The sequence below is a fragment of the Mustela putorius genome, unplaced genomic scaffold (assembly GCF_011764305.1).
Source record: "Mustela putorius furo isolate JIRA1106 unplaced genomic scaffold, ASM1176430v1.1 tig00000275_pilon_pilon_pilon, whole genome shotgun sequence".
Taxonomy (NCBI): domain Eukaryota; kingdom Metazoa; phylum Chordata; class Mammalia; order Carnivora; family Mustelidae; genus Mustela; species Mustela putorius.
The window spans coordinates 15,409,124-15,427,097 of record NW_025421341.1 but is presented as its reverse complement, the minus strand read 5'-3'; positions in this window follow the sequence as shown (position 1 = coordinate 15,427,097).

Sequence of the window (17,974 nt, the reverse complement as noted above, 5' to 3'; positions counted from 1 at the left end):
CTGAAATGTTCTGCTTTCACTCTTTCTCCTACCTAATTGATACGGCATTTTCAAGACAAAGTTCAAATGTCCCTTCTTGGTCTTCCTTCATCTGGCTTTCACGCCCTTCCCTAAACTCCCAGGGCATCCCGTTCATTCCACTTAGCGCTCAGTCCTTTTCCAAGGAGAGGGACCTTCTTACTCACCTTGGTTCCTTCAGTGGTTAGTACAGTACCTGACATATACTAGATGGTTCCCAATTGTTGAATAAATGGAACGTTGAAGTTGATAGAGAAGAAATCACTGAACCAAACCTTAATGGAGGATATTGGACCAGTGGTAGAGCAACTGCCTGTCTGCAAAATTAATAAGAAGAAACAAATCTGTCTTTCTGGAGTGCTCTAAGTACAGGAAAATGAACTGTGTGACCTGTGGGGTCTTCTACTTGCCTTTGGAGTCTGTGAAGTTCTGGGAGAATAATACATATCTCTATGAGTTTGATGTAGCCCTTTCAAATGGATTTATTATTCTTTATTTAAATAATGTATGACTTACCCTTCCAGCTGAATATCAATAGGAAAAACAAATGTGATCTTAGATTTCCTAAAGTCTCCAAGTTAGAATGGCATTCAAATTCAATGAGATTAAAAGAACTTAGATATAAATTATCAGGGATTTCTCCCCAGACTTTTAACTGTCACTTGCACAGCCTCTCTTTTTTATGTCTATTTTGACTTTCCACATCCTCTTACAGAGATTTTAAATTATCCTTTCTTGACTTGTTTAGTGAAAACATTAGAATCTGCTGAGAAAATTTGCTGCATTTATAACCATCTTTTTTTCCCTGTCAGATTTTTTTCCCTTGTTCTTTCATGACTTCTTTTTTTCACTAATCTACTCTTGCCAGGGATTTTGACAGCTGAAATATGTGATTAGTGCCATTCTATATCTCAATGTATGGATTTAAATTTAGTCACAGTGGTTCTAGTTGAAGTTTTGATCTGTCAAAATATTTTGGTTTTAGAGGAAAGCTACCCACATATACCTTTTATAAAAACAATCCTTACACAAAAAGATTTACAGAATTCTTCCTTCTCAGAAATTCTGAATAGGTCACCTAGAGCAGCTGAAAACTACCAGCTTTATTTCATTCTTTGTGTTTTGGGTTTGGATATGCACGGTAAAAATTTTCATGCATAGCCATACTTAAGACTCAATAAAGGAGTTAACTTGCCTCCTGGAAAACAATGTCTGCTAACTTCCTGCCTCCACTTCCTATTCATGCTTCAACATACGCAATTATTACTTAACAGTTCCCCACCCCATGAAAACATAACTTTAATTTTTTTTTAAATCTTTATGACATTTCTTGGCATTGTTTGAGAAAAAGGGAATGAGAAAGTAGTTCTAATACTGATACGGGTAAGAAAAAAAGAGAATTTTAGAAAATTAGAACTTGGTCTCTAATTTAAAAAAAAAAAAAAGAAGTATCCATATATATTAACCCTTTAACCTATGTCCTACAGAGTTAGCTTGTTGCTCTTTCTAAGGTACAGTATTACTTGGATATCAGCAAAACCAAAAATTTCTAAGCCTGATTTGTTATAGAAATAAAGTATTATAAAATATACTGCCTTAGAAGTAACTTGTTTCTGATCTAAACACAGATTCATATATGTAAATTTAGTATTTGATGAGTTAATATATTTTAAAAGTTTGATGTAAATATTAAGAAAATAACCTCTTAAAATCAAGCTTGGAAGGAAAGTCTCTGTTCTGTATTTCTTTATCTGTTGTGTCTACCACATAGCTAGGCACATAGTAATATTTAAAAAAAAACACTTTAAATTGAATTTCAAGTAGAGAATTGTGGAAAATGACTGTATAATCAATGAAAGGCAGGTTTTAATTTCTTATGTCAAAATCCACCTGTTGGCCTTTATAATCACTGGTCCATGGGGTAATTTTATGTAAGAGAGTAAAGTCACTTTAGGTGGCATATCTAGCATGAGAAGTTCTCAGTTAAGCAACAAAGGGAGTTTGCTCAACAGAGATAAAACTAGCTTCCCTGTGGCAGTATATTAAGTACATTGGAGAGAGACAACACAGAAACTTTTTGCCAGACTTTGTGCCAGGGTCATAAGTTTGATCTTTTTCAGATAGCTTTAAAATGCCAGGGAAATATAATGCAATGGGGCACATATACGGTCTCTAAACTCATCAAGGGCTTCAAGATTGCCTGGCTTGTTTCCCACCCCTCCACAGTGGTCATTTTAAGTCTTCTGCATTCTCCCTAAATCCTGACCCTTCTCTACCGACTGCAATTTCAGCAGACAATCCTCTCTCTGAGTTTGCTAAAATCAACAAATTAGAATCATAAATAAATTAAAATAAATGACATCAATCACAGGGGAACTTATAGAACTCCCATCATCAAATACACAGACATACCCACATAGATACTTGGATTCACCTCTTTCTCTACTTTGAAAATGGAGGAAATATCCTTCCTCCTAAAAAACACCTTACCTGATGCTTTTTCACAGCTCTCTGTCCCTGCCTGTTTGCTGAATATTTCCCTCTCCCAGAGGGAATGCTTTAATCATCCCTTTACAGGATTTAAAAAAAAAAAAAAAGTCCTTGGATCCTTGGATCCCATGTTCTCCTAAGCTATTCTTCTTTCTTCTCTTTTCTCCTCTTCACGCTCAGTGGACAGTTCTACATATTTCTTATCTCTTCTTTCTAGTGACTCTTCAACCCATTCCAGCATGGCTTCTCCCGTGCCACCAATGAAAGCACATTTCAACACAGCCAATATACTTTGTGACTCACAAAAAGTTTTGATTCTTCATTTTACAGGATTTCTTAACAGTATTTGACGTAATTGGCCTTGATCTCCTCTTTAAAATTCTCTCTCCCTTGAATTCTGTGAGCTCAGATCCCCCTGGGTTCCCTTCTATTTTCCTATGACCAGCCCATCTCAACTTCCCTTGGTAACCCATTCTCCTCTCCCCAACTTATTTTTTTTAAAGATTTTATTTATTTATTTGACAGAGAGAGATCACAAGTAGACAGAGAGGCAGGCAGAGAGAGAGAGAGGGAAGCAGGCTCCCCGCTGAGCAGAGAGCCCGATGCAGGACTCAATCCCAGGACCCCAAGATCATGACCTGAGCCGAAGGCAGCGGCTTAACCCACTGAGCCACCCAGGCGCACCCCCCCCCAGCTTATTTTTTTAATGAAGTTTATTTTTACATAATCTCTGTACCAACATGGGTCTTGAACTTACAACCCTGAGATCAAGAGTCAAAGGCTCTACAAACTGAGCCAGCCAGGTGTCCCTCCTGTCCCCAACTTTTAAATGCGTATGCCTGGGGGAATCCCAGGTTCTCCAGAGCACTTCTCTGCACTCTATTCCTACAGTTTTAAATGCCTCCTATATGATAACACCCAAAATTATATCGTCAGCTCAAACATTTCTAAGTCTCACTTTGCCAATCCCGTTGCTTAACTGAGGTGTCCCCTTGGATATCTCACAGGTACCTGAACCTCAATATGCTAAACTAAACTTAAGATTTTCACTCCCATACCTGCTCCTTGTCAAATATTATCTGCATAACCTGGGCATTATATTATTTACCTTGTAGGGAGAAGGTAGGACAGTCAGAAACAAGAAACATTCTCACTGGGAGGTTAATTTTTCTCCACCATCAAAATGTACCTATCTGCTGGTAATAGGGGTGAGGACAGTTATGAAATATGGCTTACCTACTTCCAGAGACTGTCAAGGACATACATACAAATCCCAAATTCCAAATAAGTTTCTAACTTCAGAGTCAAGTAAGGATTGAGGACTAGTGTACTTAGTCTATCTTCCCCAAGCACTACATAGCACATCACATGCGAACCCTTAAAACCACACCCTTTCTGCTGTGTGAATAACACATCTCCATCGCCTTCCCCTTTCAGAGGTATCAGGCTGTTTTAAGCACTATTTACTCCCAAAGTTGTAAAATTCTCTTATGCCACATCCTTTACTATGCTTCAGTCATTCCCTGCTTCACCCATTTCCACTGCTGGATAAAGAAAGAAAGATGTAGAGGGAGCCTGGGTGGCTCTAGTCCCTTAAGCAACTACCTTCAGCTCAGGTCATGATCTCAGGGTCCTGGGATCCAGGCCCACACTGGGTTCTCTGCTTAGCCCAAGTCTGCTTCTGTCTCTCACTCTCCCTCTGTGCTCTTACTCTTTCTCTCTCCCAAATAAATAAATAAAATCTTAAAAAAGGAAAAAGGAAAAGAAAGAAAGATGTAGATCACAAAGTAGGAGGACATGGGGGAAGACTCCAGCAATTTATTTATACTCTGGGAGAAAAATATTCAAAGCTTTCAGACATGTCTTAATATTAACTTTATAATCTTATTGACTTACCTTTTTATTGAATAAAAAACTGTCAATTTATAAGAGTCACAACTATTTTCTTAAATATGAGAAACATGAGAAAGAAAAGAAAAAAAGAAATATGAAGACAAATCCATTGTTATGAAACAATTCTCTTTGCCAATGGAACTAACACTCACATAGTTGCTTATGCCAGAAATATGAAAAACATCCATATCTCTTTCTACTTCACTCATCATGTGCCATCACTTAACCCAGTCCTGCTAAATCTGTTATATATTTTTGGAATTCTCAAACTTCTCACCATTTGCACAATTACCACCCAAACACAAGCCACTATCAGATGATGTGCTGATCAGCTCTTGGAATATTTCAATAGCCTCCCAAAAGAATTTCTCATGTCCAATCTCATGTTCTTGCAAAACATTGCCATACTGTAACCAGGATAATAAGTTAAATCATCTCTTTCCTCTCATTCTCTTGGAAATCACCCAATGCAATAGAAATAATACCCCAAAATTTACCTTTAATGAAATTCATAGACATTTGTTAAAAGAAAAAAAAGGAGGAAAGCTGTCAAATGCAATAAAGGTAAAACAAAGGAGTAAGAATCCACCAAGAAGGGAAACTTATCCCAGATATATTTCACTGTGTGTTGTCTAAAATAGCCAACTTAAAATAGATGACAAACCCCAAGATTCATTTTATTTATTTTTTTAATTTTTAAAATTTCAGTTTTATTGAGGTGTAATTAACACGAACAGTTATAAGATTTTTTAAAATGTTCACTGTGGTGATCTGATCCGCACATACACTGGGGCAGGATTCCTCCCATCTTTACCACACACATCCCCTGCCTTGCATAAGTTGCCTTAGGAGCATTATGCTAAGTGAAATAAGTCAGACAAAGAGAAGAAAATACTGCATGATATCATTTATCTGTGGAATCTAATTTTTTTTTTTAAAGTCATAGAATAGAAAAGTAGTTGTCAGGGGTTTGGGAGATGGAGGAATTAGGGGCAGTTTGATAAAAGGGTGTACAACTTTCAGCTGTAAGATGAATAATGTCCGAGGATCTAAGGTGTAACATAGTTTATGGTTGATAACATTGTATGACATAACTGAAATCTGTTGAGAACATAACTATTTCGCTAAAATAAATGAATAGGTAAATAAATAAATAAATGCACTATTTTTATTCCCTATTTTACAAAAGAAGAAACTGAGGCACAGAGAGGTGAATAATTAGGCCAAGGTCCCATAATTATTAAGTACCAGAACCATGTTTTTTGGGTGCAGGCAGTGGGGCAGTGTCCACGCTTTTAGCTCCTGCATCCCACTCATCGTTAGACCATATGTGCATGATAGCCCCCAAGATTCAAAATGAACATCGATCATCAGGTAACACTGTTTGTTCTTATAGAAACGTTCTACACCTACTCTAGTCTGCTCTCTCCTTGAGTTAGCTGACTCTGATGGACTGATTAATCAGGTGTCTTCATCTTCCCCTTCCCCTTTGGATATGGCCAATGAGAACTACCTCAGGAGATGGTAGGGTGGCAGGAAATTATGGATGGGGTATTTATTTTGTTAGTTCTCTCCTTACTGAGCCACACGTTAGCAGTGCTTTATTCCTTTCCATAAAACAGCTCCTGTTGGGAAGCCAGCTTTCACACCTTTAGTTCCCTCCCCCCAACATCCATTCTTCCATCCATCTCTCTCTATCTCGATCATCTCTATCTCTATCTGTGTGTGTGTGTGTCTTTCCATAACGACTCCATTCATACAGCCTCCTGCCCTTAGAAATCCTGGCTCCCTGTTACTCTTGCTCATATAGTCCTTCATCGTTTGTTAGTGGTTTCTCTTAACGACGACTACTATATCCTTGTCAATAAACTCTTTATTGAATTCTCCAATTATTGCATTTAAATAGGCCACTTGATGCTTATTGGGATACTGACTGATATACCTTGTTTAGAACAACATGAAAAGCGTAAATGGACTCAGGGCTGGTCTTTCTCTAGAATAAATTGGGTACCATGGAATATGAACACACAGACACGTCATTTTCATAGAGACTCGTCTGCAGGTGAGTCTAAGGAGCCTAATTTCTAGTCATTTGTGGCAGCGGAAAAGCCAATAGATTATGTGAGAACAGGAAGGCAAATAGAGGCTAAACAACTCGCATACAAATTAAACACTGCTGATTCTAATATTGCCCAGGCACCTCCCCGCAGAGGCTTTCTCCAAATAACTGACACAAATGTGCTTTGTCACCTCAATCAAGAATGTATTATAATCATTTTGTAAAGGATACAGACAGAATCATTTAAAAATACTTTTAGGAACAAAAAGAACAGAAAAAAAACAAATGGCAGGCCCAAAACACACCAACTAGAAAAAATATTGCCACCAAACAGATAAAAATCTTGGCCAGGCATGTTGCCATGAATTCAAAATAACCAAGTGAATTAATCAAAGAGTTCAAAGAAAAATTACAAGAACTCAGGGGGAAAAAAATGCAGTGAAACAACAGAGCGAGATGAAACATAATCTTGCAGAGCTCATAAAAGAAGTAAGAAAGAATCCCAAAAAATGAAACCCATCAGAGAAACAAAGAGGAGACAAGACTGTTAAAACACACTAAATGATGTGAAGAAGAACTTTGCAGAAAATAATTAAAATGAATTGAAAAGTATAAGAATAATAATTGGGAAAAGAAGAGAAAGAAGCACATAACACCGATTCCCTCAAATTTCATATGTAGAATGTAACATATATATATTTAAACAGTAAATAAAATTAGGAGAATAGGTTCATTTACAGGGGTAAAAAATATATAAGAAAAATGATGGAATCCGTGGAAATCATTTTGTAGACAATAAAAAGAAAGAAATCTGTACTAATTTCATTACTGCCCTGAGAAGTAGAATGATACAGGTCTTCAGATCCTGAACTCAAGAGTTACAAAACACAAAAAGAAAAAGTTTTGAAGACAACTAGAGGTAAAATAACTTTTTTCATATTCTTATTCGACTTAAGAGACAACTGTTTAAAGTAATAATGGCAACAATGTATGGGATACTTTTGAATAACAACAGTATCATAAAGGACGGGAGAAGGATTTGAGAATGCTCTGTCGTAATGCTGTAAGCCACCTGACCTAATGAGTAGTGCTGTTACTTGGAGGTGGATTTAGGTTAACTGAAACTGTATTTTGTGAACTCAAAGGCAAAAGGTAAAGAAGAAAATATATAAAAGAAGTGTGTTGATAGGCTAAGAAAGGAAATAAAATAGAACCATATAAAATGCTCAATTAAAACACGAGAAGGCCAAAGAGGAGACAAATGAAACAAATAAATAGTCATAACTAATAATAATTGAACAATAAACAAATAAATAAATAAAATAAGTAAAGCAAAACATTGTTAAACTAAAGGTTTATTAAAATATGCCATTAAAAACCAAATGGGATCCGGAGGGAGACAAACCATAAGAGACTCTTAATCTCACAAGACAAATGGAGGGTTGGTGGGGGGGGTAGGGAGAGGGTGGCAGAGTTATGGACGTTGGGGAGGGTATGTGCTATGGTGAGTGCTGTGAAGTGTGTAAGCCTGACTTGTACCCCTGGGGCTAATAATACATTATATGTTAATTTTTTAAAATACCATTAAAATTCTGAAGAAAAGCCAGCTGCATAGTGGGAGAAATTTGCAACACAGAGGTATACATTCACCTATGTTCAACAAAGGGCTCGAATCCAGAATATATAAGGCACTCCTATAAATCAGTTAAAAAAAAAAAAGGAAATAAAAAGAATTAAAAAAGCAAAAAAAAAGGACAATGACCCAATAAAAAGTAGATAAAAGACTTGAACAAGCAGTTTACAGTAAAGGATGTCCAGATGACCAATAAGCACGTGAAAAGCAGTCTGGGTGGATTAGTCATCACAGAAATGCAAATTCAAATCGTACTGCAATGAAGAAGAGCCAAAATACAAAAACCAGAAACAAAGATGAAAACACACGACAAGTTTTGGTGAGGGCGTGGAGCAAATGAAAGTCATCTCCTGCAATAGTGTAGGTTGGTAAAACGGCTTCAGAAAACCGGCGGTATGTACCAAATACAAGCACATAGGCACACTCTCCAACTCAGCACTTCTCCCAGAAAAATGCCCAACATAAATAAATACGCATATTCTCCAAAAGACAGGGACAAGGGTATTCATAGCAGCATTATTCAGAATAGCCCAAAGCCAGCAACAATGCAAATCCCGAACAGCAGAATGGAGAGATAAGGAATGACATATTCACACAACAGACTGTGATTTTAAAATGGGAGTAAGCTACAGCTACACACAACATAGATGAAGATTATAACCACATTTTACGACCAATTGCAAAGCAATTGGTCATAAAAGAGTATATGTATATTATTCTGTTTATATAAAGTCAAAAACAGACATAACTAAGCTATGGTGTTAGGAGCACGATAATAGTCCCCCAGGGGTATAGACTGGAAGGGACTTCTAGGGAGCTGGCTATGTTCTGTCTCTTGGTCTGGATGATGATTACATAGATATGTTTGTGAAAAATGTCAAGCTGCATATTTATGATGTGTACACTTTTCTGTATATGTATTTTATACTTCAAAAACAAAATTTAGGGGCACCTGGGTGACTCAATAGGTTAAGTGTCTGCCTTCAGCTCTGATTACGATCCCAGGGTTCTGGCATCAAGCCCTGCATTAGGCTCCCAGCTCTGCAAGGAGCCTGCTTCTCCCTCTCCCTCTGCCTGCAGCTCCTCCTGCTTGTGCTCTCTCTCTCTCTGCCAAGTAAATAAATAAAAGTTTTAAACACACACACACATACACACACACACACACACACACACACACGAAGTCTATTGAAGTGGACTCTTAGAAAAAGATGGTCTTTGTATAGAAAAGCTAGCATCAGGAATTAGCTCAATTTTTTAAAATTTCACAATGCATACAAATATTGAATCATCATGCTGTATATCTGAAACTTATATAATAAATTCATTCCATCTCAATTAAAAGAAGAATTAGGTGGGAGATAATGAAAGTTGAAGAATAATGAGAAGGGACCAAACATTTATTAAATCATGTTTCAAAGTGGTAACAATTAAAAACATGATAGTATACACTGGTCACTGTCTATTTCCCCTTCCAGATCCATTATCTGCCTTTTTTTTTACTCTGCTCCGTGCTCTTAAGAGATGAAACTGTGGATTCATCATCAGACAGGCTTCTGGTTGGGTTCAACATGGCTGGCACAGGTGGGATACTGGAGGAACAGAGTAAAAAGTCGAGTAATTATTCCCGCGACTCAGCTCCTTCTGTGCAGGGGGCTATAATTTTGGAAGCAGCTGCATTCTTCGACCACAGCTCCTTTTGGTCCAGCCATTTATTATCATGAAGGAAGGCCTTCCTGGATGATGGCAACAATGTTCCCTCTCTTACCTCTTGAGGTTTATGGAGCTAAAAGGTTTCCATTGTTTCTATTCACTGAGGGCTTTACCATCCCTTGTAGGGTCCCTTAAGTTTGTCCACTCCTCTGTAAATAGACCCTTTGATAATCTCTTCAAATTAACTTTCGAGTGTATAATCTATTTCCTATAGGAACCTCAATTGGTACATACTATCATTATGAATAGAAATATAGCTTTCATGTATAGATAGATTGTTGGAACAGATAAAGAAGTCCAGAAACTTACAGAAATTTAGCAAATGATAAATGTACCAAGCATATTAGTTGGGAAATAGGAATTATTAAATACATAGTGTTGGGGTATCTAGATACTCTTCTAGAACAAATGGGTATTAGATACCACCCTCATTCCTAAATCTCCAAATGTATCAAAGGTATAAATATTGAAAAACCATTAAACCCTTAGATAATAAAATAAAACATGATTTCCTAAGTAGTAATCTCAGATAGACAAAATATTTTAAGTGTACAAAAAGCCTTTATCATCTATGAATTGAAAAATTTAAAAAGAGACTGCTGCTTCTTAACAGAGAAATGAATAACGATCTACCATAGATAAACTCAAAAGTGAAACAACCAAAGTCAAAATGGGGAACGTAATTTAGATGTAAGTAACACACAAAGGCCTAATCTCTTCTAATTTCAACAGTAAAAATTTTGCAAGTTAATTTTTTTAAATGACCCAAAGACATGAAATTGGTCATCAAAAAGGAAAATACTCAAATAAATATTTTTATGAAGAGATAAAGTCTCTTTCTCTACCCCTTCATCTGGTTTTGGTCATGCAACCGGTTTGACCAATGAGATACTAAAAAATATGACGCATGATGAGGGTTAAAACATGTTTACACATTTTTCTAATTTGTTTCATTCTAAACATGTTTTGAGACAACTTACGGAAATGTATATAGTACCACCTAATAATTAAATAAAATAAAATGACAAAAATGATATTATGCAATGACTCTAAGGGTGAGTTCAGGACTCCAAATATGAACCATTAATTTCTGTCTGGATTTTGAGGGTAGGTCTCAGATTTAGTCCTTTGCCTCTTGGCAGCCAGGGATAGAAATGAGATAGGGTAAAAGAGATATGAGATCCCAGATCAAAGTATACAAGTTGCTAGTTGCTCTTGTGTATAAATATTCAAGATAAATATTTCTTATAAATCCTTTAAAGGGATACTGTGGGATATAGTGGCTTAAACCCTCAATTTCTTAAAACTGTTTGACAAGAGGTAAGCTCAAAGAAGATTTCAATTACCCGTTTTTCTAGGTACTCCAAATCAAACAACCTTTACCCCACTGCCCTTAGAATAATCCATGTTTTACTGTAAGTTAGTATGCCTACTTCTCCTTTCTTCTCAACTCCTTTGCCTCTAGTTCCTTGTGGTTCAGTCATTCCAGTTTCCTTGTTATCTATCCAACTCCCCAAGATTATTTCTTCCTCTTCCACCTTGCAGTCAGTGGTCTCTATGCTTGTAACATCTTTCCTCCTAATCTTGCCAAAACAAGTTTCTTGTAGTTATTTAAATGTGCCTCAATTATAATTTTCCAGAGAGGAGGGCCTTCTTATCTTCTTGGTTACTCTCCATTACGCAATCCTGTTCTATCTCCTGCACAACACAGATCAGTATTTAAAATGAATTTCATGATATTTTTCATTCATTGCCCATTTTTCAAACTGTCTATCAACTCTGAGACCTTACCTGTCTCATTCACTAATCTCTCTCCCTTGTCTAGAGCAAGGCCCAGGACATAGCAAGGGCTCAATAAAGACTTTAAATATTTCTTAATTGAATAAATAATAAAAATAAAGCTAGACTATCAGAGTAGTGACCTACCTTAAGGGATAAGCAGTCATAAAATCTAGTTTTTGTATCTTACAAATAATTTTGAGAATTTAATCGTCTATATCCTACAGTATTCCTATAAAATGTTTCAAACAGCATCGTCCCACTGCTCATCACCCTTCATAGGCAAACCCTTCAAGTGCCTCCCCTCTTCTAACTAAGGTGTTTCTTAAAGTCCAGGGGTTACAGTTCAGTCTTTGATCAAATATTGGTGTAATATGTTCTAGTTGTTTCCTAATATAAATCCCATAAGATTTTAAGTCCTTATGAATTTATATATGTTCTCCCCACATCTGGAATAGTGCCTACCACAAAAGGAGTATGTAATAGACCTTTACTACATAAATGAATGGCTTAATATATCCTATGGCTCGATGAAAGAGTAAGATTACTTTTAAAACCTAAAAAAAAAAAATGAGCAAAATTAGTGTAATCAATATTCTGGAACCACACCTATCAAAGCAACAACAACAAAAAAAAATAGAAAAATGTGTGTCTAATAAGTTTCCTACAAGAAGAAAGAAAGTATTGATGATGTTCAAATACATAAATATTAAGAGACAGTCTATGCCATGCTTTCAGGATACAGTATTTTACCAGGCACAGATTCGTCAACGATGCAGTGCTTTTGTATTGATTCTAAAGTGCTTTTTGGATGAACTTTGAGAGCCGTTTGCTGAGTGTGGGATTTTGTAGGCTTGGGGTTGTCAATAAATGTGTTTTGCTGTAATTAATAACTTTATGTTCTTGCACCTGTGGGGAAGATGAAGTATCTTTCTAATTTCACATTCAGCAATAAACACGAGCAACTGTCTGCATGATTCCTCGTTTGATTCCAGCTGCCAACAGCTTGGAATGCTTTGAGTCCAGCTAACTCTCCATTCCCTCATTAGCTGGTGTCCCCATTTATTTTTCTGACTAAATGGGTAGAGAAGTCATTTTGTTTAGCTCATTCGGATCTGTGGAGAAAGATACCAGCAAATCAACACCTGTCACTTTTCAGTAAATCCTAAGAGGAACTGGGGCTTTGTAGCAGATTTGCTTTGGCAGGAAATAAAATGTTCGAGGACTGCAGTAAATGACAGAATTCTATGAAACTGCCATCTCCTCTCTTAAAGTAGGGAATGAGCATCAGTCTATTATGGACTTAATTAATCCAAATCACTTATAAAACAATAAAATTTAATTATGGATTCTTAAAAACTGAGAACCCACCAATTATTGTTAATAGGTTTTTTCTCATAGCTAGGGAGTTAAATTTATGGGGACTATTTTTCCAACAGTTAACTTTTTAAAAATATCATTTTATTTTTAGATAAGTAGCTTCAGCATAACATTGCTTTACAGTGGGAGATCTAATAAATCCATTAATTTCAGTGTGGTTTCTATATTTTGGAAAACAGTTAAGAACTAAATTCCTGAATGGGTCTCTATATAATTGACATTCTCTGCACCTTCCAGACCTTCTATCTTTAATATCTGTTAAGAAAAGTATTTCCCTCTCATCTCTGAACAGCTGGATACCTGTCTTTACATTGATTTTTAGGTACCTCTGTGCTTGAGAGCACAAACATGGCAAAACATTTCAAAATTCATTCTGATTTTGTCAGATTCTAGAGTAGGTCAACCATTGCTTGTGAATGAGACCCTCATTCCTTGAAATTGTATTAAAGGACATTATGGATTTAATGATGCTTCTGTCCACAAAGAGTTAAGCTGTCCCTAGAAATCAGTGACTTATTCTTAAAAAGTAATTATAAGAATGAATGTTTATTGAACTTTTGCTCTGTGTCTAGTACTTTTCTATAGGTGTCTACATGGATTGTGTTATTTACGTGCACTACAATTCTATAACTAGGTACTAGTACATACTCCTTTTCACCAATGAGAAAAGTGAAGCACAAGGAGTTTGGATAGCTCGCCCCAAATCACACAGCAAATCAGTAGTGGAGACAGACTTCAAACCCAAGAAATTTGGACTTTCATCATTACACACACCAGGTTTCTCACCTGATTAGAAGTAGAAGACTGTGTACACATGCACATGTTCTCATTTCTTTAAAGCCTGTCTTGTGCTTATCCCTGCAAAGCACTGTGATCAATACCATATAATCCTACATGTATGTATAGTACATGTAGGTGCCTCTTTGGTAGATCACACCCAGAGTAGTAGTTCTTGCCAAGCAGATGTTGTCTGCTCCCGGTTCTAACCATGCAGTGTTTCCAAACTTCCTGCCTGTCTTTTCTAAACCTCATCCAAATAGATCTTCCTGGCAAAGATTTTCTGTTTTGCTCTTGAGTCATTCAAAATGACTATCATTACAGACCTTGACCCCAGGTGACTTTAAAGTACCACCTAGTCTTCAACAGCAAAATATTATTTTACACTGTGGGAGACCTAGGTATATCTTCAAATAAGAAAATGTTATTCATACATTGCTGATGAGATTTGCACCGTGAATGGTGTTTACAGCTGAGGTGGTAACTGTGCATATACATTTTCAGGCTTTTAGATCAATTGAAAATATTTGCAAATTATCTAATTGGAGTTGGGGGTATGTAATTAATTAAATACGGCTGTAAATTTGTTACTACTCCTTCAGTTGAGAGGTCGAGTTTAATTCCTCCCTCCTGGATCCTGAGCTGGTCTTCGTGATGGATTTGCCAATTTCGATGCAGGGGAATTAACATTCTGAGAATTCCAAGGATGGATCATATGAAGACTTGCAGCTTCCATTTAGGTCTTTTAAAATCCTTACTCTGGGGGAAGTCAACGGCCGTGTAAGGAGTTCAACTTCCCTGACACCACCACATTGAAGATGCCAGATTAGGCACTCTGGCCAGCAGTCTCAGCTGGGTTCATACTCCAGTCGTCCTTCTCAAATCACTGTACCTGTGCGTGAAGCCCTCTTGAAACTTCAAAATCAGCCCAACGACCAGCTGTATGCACAAAATGACCTCATCAATGTCACAAAAGCAGAGGACTCATGCAACCAAGCCTCATCCAAATTTCAAAACTATGTAATTAAGAGATATAATAAAATAGTGTGTTAAGCCACTAAGTTTGGGGGGTAGTTGGCTATGCACAATGAATAATGCACAAAAAGTATGACATACAGCTCTGCCACAAGGGAATCAAGCCTGACATTCTGATTCCATCAACACATAATCCTAAAATCCCAGGCCTAAAGAATTCATTTCACATTTATAAGTAAATTTCTCTTCCACATTGGGATCGAGCTAAATAAGCAAGGACCTCTGACTCTCCTCTGTACCGGGATCCTCAGAGGACACTTCCAATGTCTTTGGGAACAAGTTCATGCAAGTTGGCTGCTCCCTGGCAGACTTGGGCCCATTGAAAGACACCAGTTCCCACCGATTTGACTTATCTTATGGTTTCATGACATGTTTATAAAGACCCAAAAATCAGTTCATGTTGACTAGGTAGGTATGCAGACAAAATCTGGTTATTCCATCGGTTTGCCCATTTCTCCTGCCCTCCTGTCTTAACTCTTCTGATCTCCCATTGGTCTTATGTACCCTCTCCCCAGCAGCTTCGTCTCCTTCTTGGACCCACTGCTCCTGTCTACCTCCTCCCTTGCTTGTACATGAACTTGAGCAGTCACTTTCCCTCTCTTCACACATGTAAATTAGGGATGTCAGGATCGTTAAATAAGATAACATAATTTACATGCTAACATAACACTGGATAAAGAGTAAGAGCTCCAAATGTGTTCACTATGATTAATATATTATTATTATTATCTTTCAGCCGAAAACAGTAGTGGCCCTGCCAGGAATTCATGCCAATAAACACCTAACTACCAACTACCAACCGCATCACTCTTCCCTATTAAAAATCTACATTCTGTTTGGGCTCATTCATGAACAAACCATCTCTCCCATAATCAAAAGCTTCAAGTCAAAGTAACCACACTGCCCAGAAAATCACAGCATTGTCATTGTGATTATAGAAGAAGTATAATGTCCAACCTCATCATACAGAGGAAACTGTCTGTCAAACTGTCACTGAGGTCATTCGAAATCCAAACTTGGACAACTAAATTACTCTTCATAATTATAAGGCTTTGTTCAATATAATTACATCATTTCTGACAGATATACCAAAGTTATTTTAAAGTGGGGTTATCTGGTCTTTCAGTACATTAAAACTTGCTATGTTAGTCCATATAGGATAATATGGTCCTGAAATACATTTTCTTATGTAACAAACAAGAAAAAATAACAATTTTTAATTTTATCTTCCTAGAATACTTTTTGATTCAGGTATTTCTAAACATTTTAACATTGCATGAATTTCACTTTTAAACTGCTAAGAGGTCAATGGTAACTATTAGAATGTCTCATTTTAGGGATCTCTTGTTCCCCCCAGAATATAATAGCTACTTAAGAAGATTTGGCCTTACCCATGGACTGAGTGATCTCTTTCCAGTCTTTAAAACTGATTATACAACTGCCTGCTAGATATCTCCATTTGGATGTTCCATAAAAAATCACTGCAATAATAATGGCTAACACCATAACACTTACTCTCTACCCAGCAATTTGAAAGTACCTAGCTTATATGTTCTCAGTCTACCCATTGCAACAACCCTATGGGTAGAAAGATATTCTTTTTTCCATTTTTACTGAGAAAACCAAGGTATGGAAAATTTAAATCACTTGCTCAAAATCACATAGCTACTGAGTTTCCAAGCTTGGATTCAAACCCAAGAAGACTCACTCCAGAATCTGGGTTTTGGTCACTGACTATATACCATTTCCATTCTGGTTCTCACAGACCCTTGAAACTCAAATGCCTGAAACAGAATTTAACATTTTCAACCATAAACCTGCTCTAACTCATGGGTTCCCTAGAGCCAGAAACTTCACATGACCTCTCTCACCTACTTTCCTAGGCAACAACATGGAGCTCGGAATCACAGCACCCTTCATACTCTCCAGATACATCATAACAGGTCTTCCTTCCAAACACATTATCCTCAAACTGGTTTCTCTTTCCTAGTCTAGTCCAAATCACCCCCCCCTTCTCTCCCTCCCTCTCTTTCTACCTCTCTCCTCTCTCCTGGACCCCGGCAACAGCCAGCTCCAAGCCTGGTGCTTTCAATCCATTCTTCCTTCAGCAGACAACCTGAGTTTTGCAAAAATGCAAAAGTAAGTATGTTACCTTCTCACTTAAAATACTTCAGCAGGGGCGCCTGGGTGGCTCAGTTGGTTCAGCAACTGCCTTCGGCTCAGGTCATGATCCCGGGGTCCTGGGATCGAGCCCGACATCGGGCTCCCTGCTCAGTGAGGAGCCTGCTTCTCCCTCTCCCTCTACTGCTCTGCCTGCTTGTGCTCTCTTGCTCTGTCAAATAAATAAATAAAATCTTTAAAAACAAACAAAAAAAAAAACACTTCAACAGCTTCCAATTATCCTTAGTCAAGTGTTCAAATCCTTTAACACCGCTTGCAGGGCTCTTGTGATTTAGTCTGTGCTAGTTCCCTGGCCTCGCCATCAACCCTGGACTCACGGCTCCAGTCAGACTCTGCTTCCCTCAATTCTTCAAATGAGGTATGTTTTCCTTGCCTCAGGGTCTTCATGCGCCTTGTTTCCACTGAGCATCTGCACTGTAGAATACAGCACACTTCTTCACCTAGCAAATTCTTACGCATCCCTCGGGTTTCAGATTAGATATTACCTCCTTGTGGAAGCCTGCCCTATTTGCCCCAGGCATGTGTTTATATGGCTTCTCAACTTCCCTTACTACAGCATGAATCAGGCTCTAGTATAATAGCTTTTTAAAAAACTCTCTTCATTCACCACTGGACTATAAGCTTCACAAGTCCAAATCCGCTCTATTTTATTTAACATAGCTACTCAAAAATATTGTGAAATTATTAATAAAGTTTGACACAAAAAGGCTAAAGAGAAGCAATAGATAGTATATACAAGCAGCTACATACTCCTAAATTAAGATATTTATTTTCTGCCAAAAAAAAAAAAAAAGAAAGAAAGAAAGCGACAGATTTCCACAGACATTCTGTGTGAAATGTTCTATAACAGGAAGTTAAAAAGAACTAAAAGGAGTGGTAAATAACCATAAACAAACCACCATATAGAAAGCATAAGTGAAGGCACAGATCAATAAATATAATTTTTGGAGCTCAATAAATGTTTATTTATAATATCGTGAGCCTGGAGATACACACAAAATTTCATAAGATTACTGAAA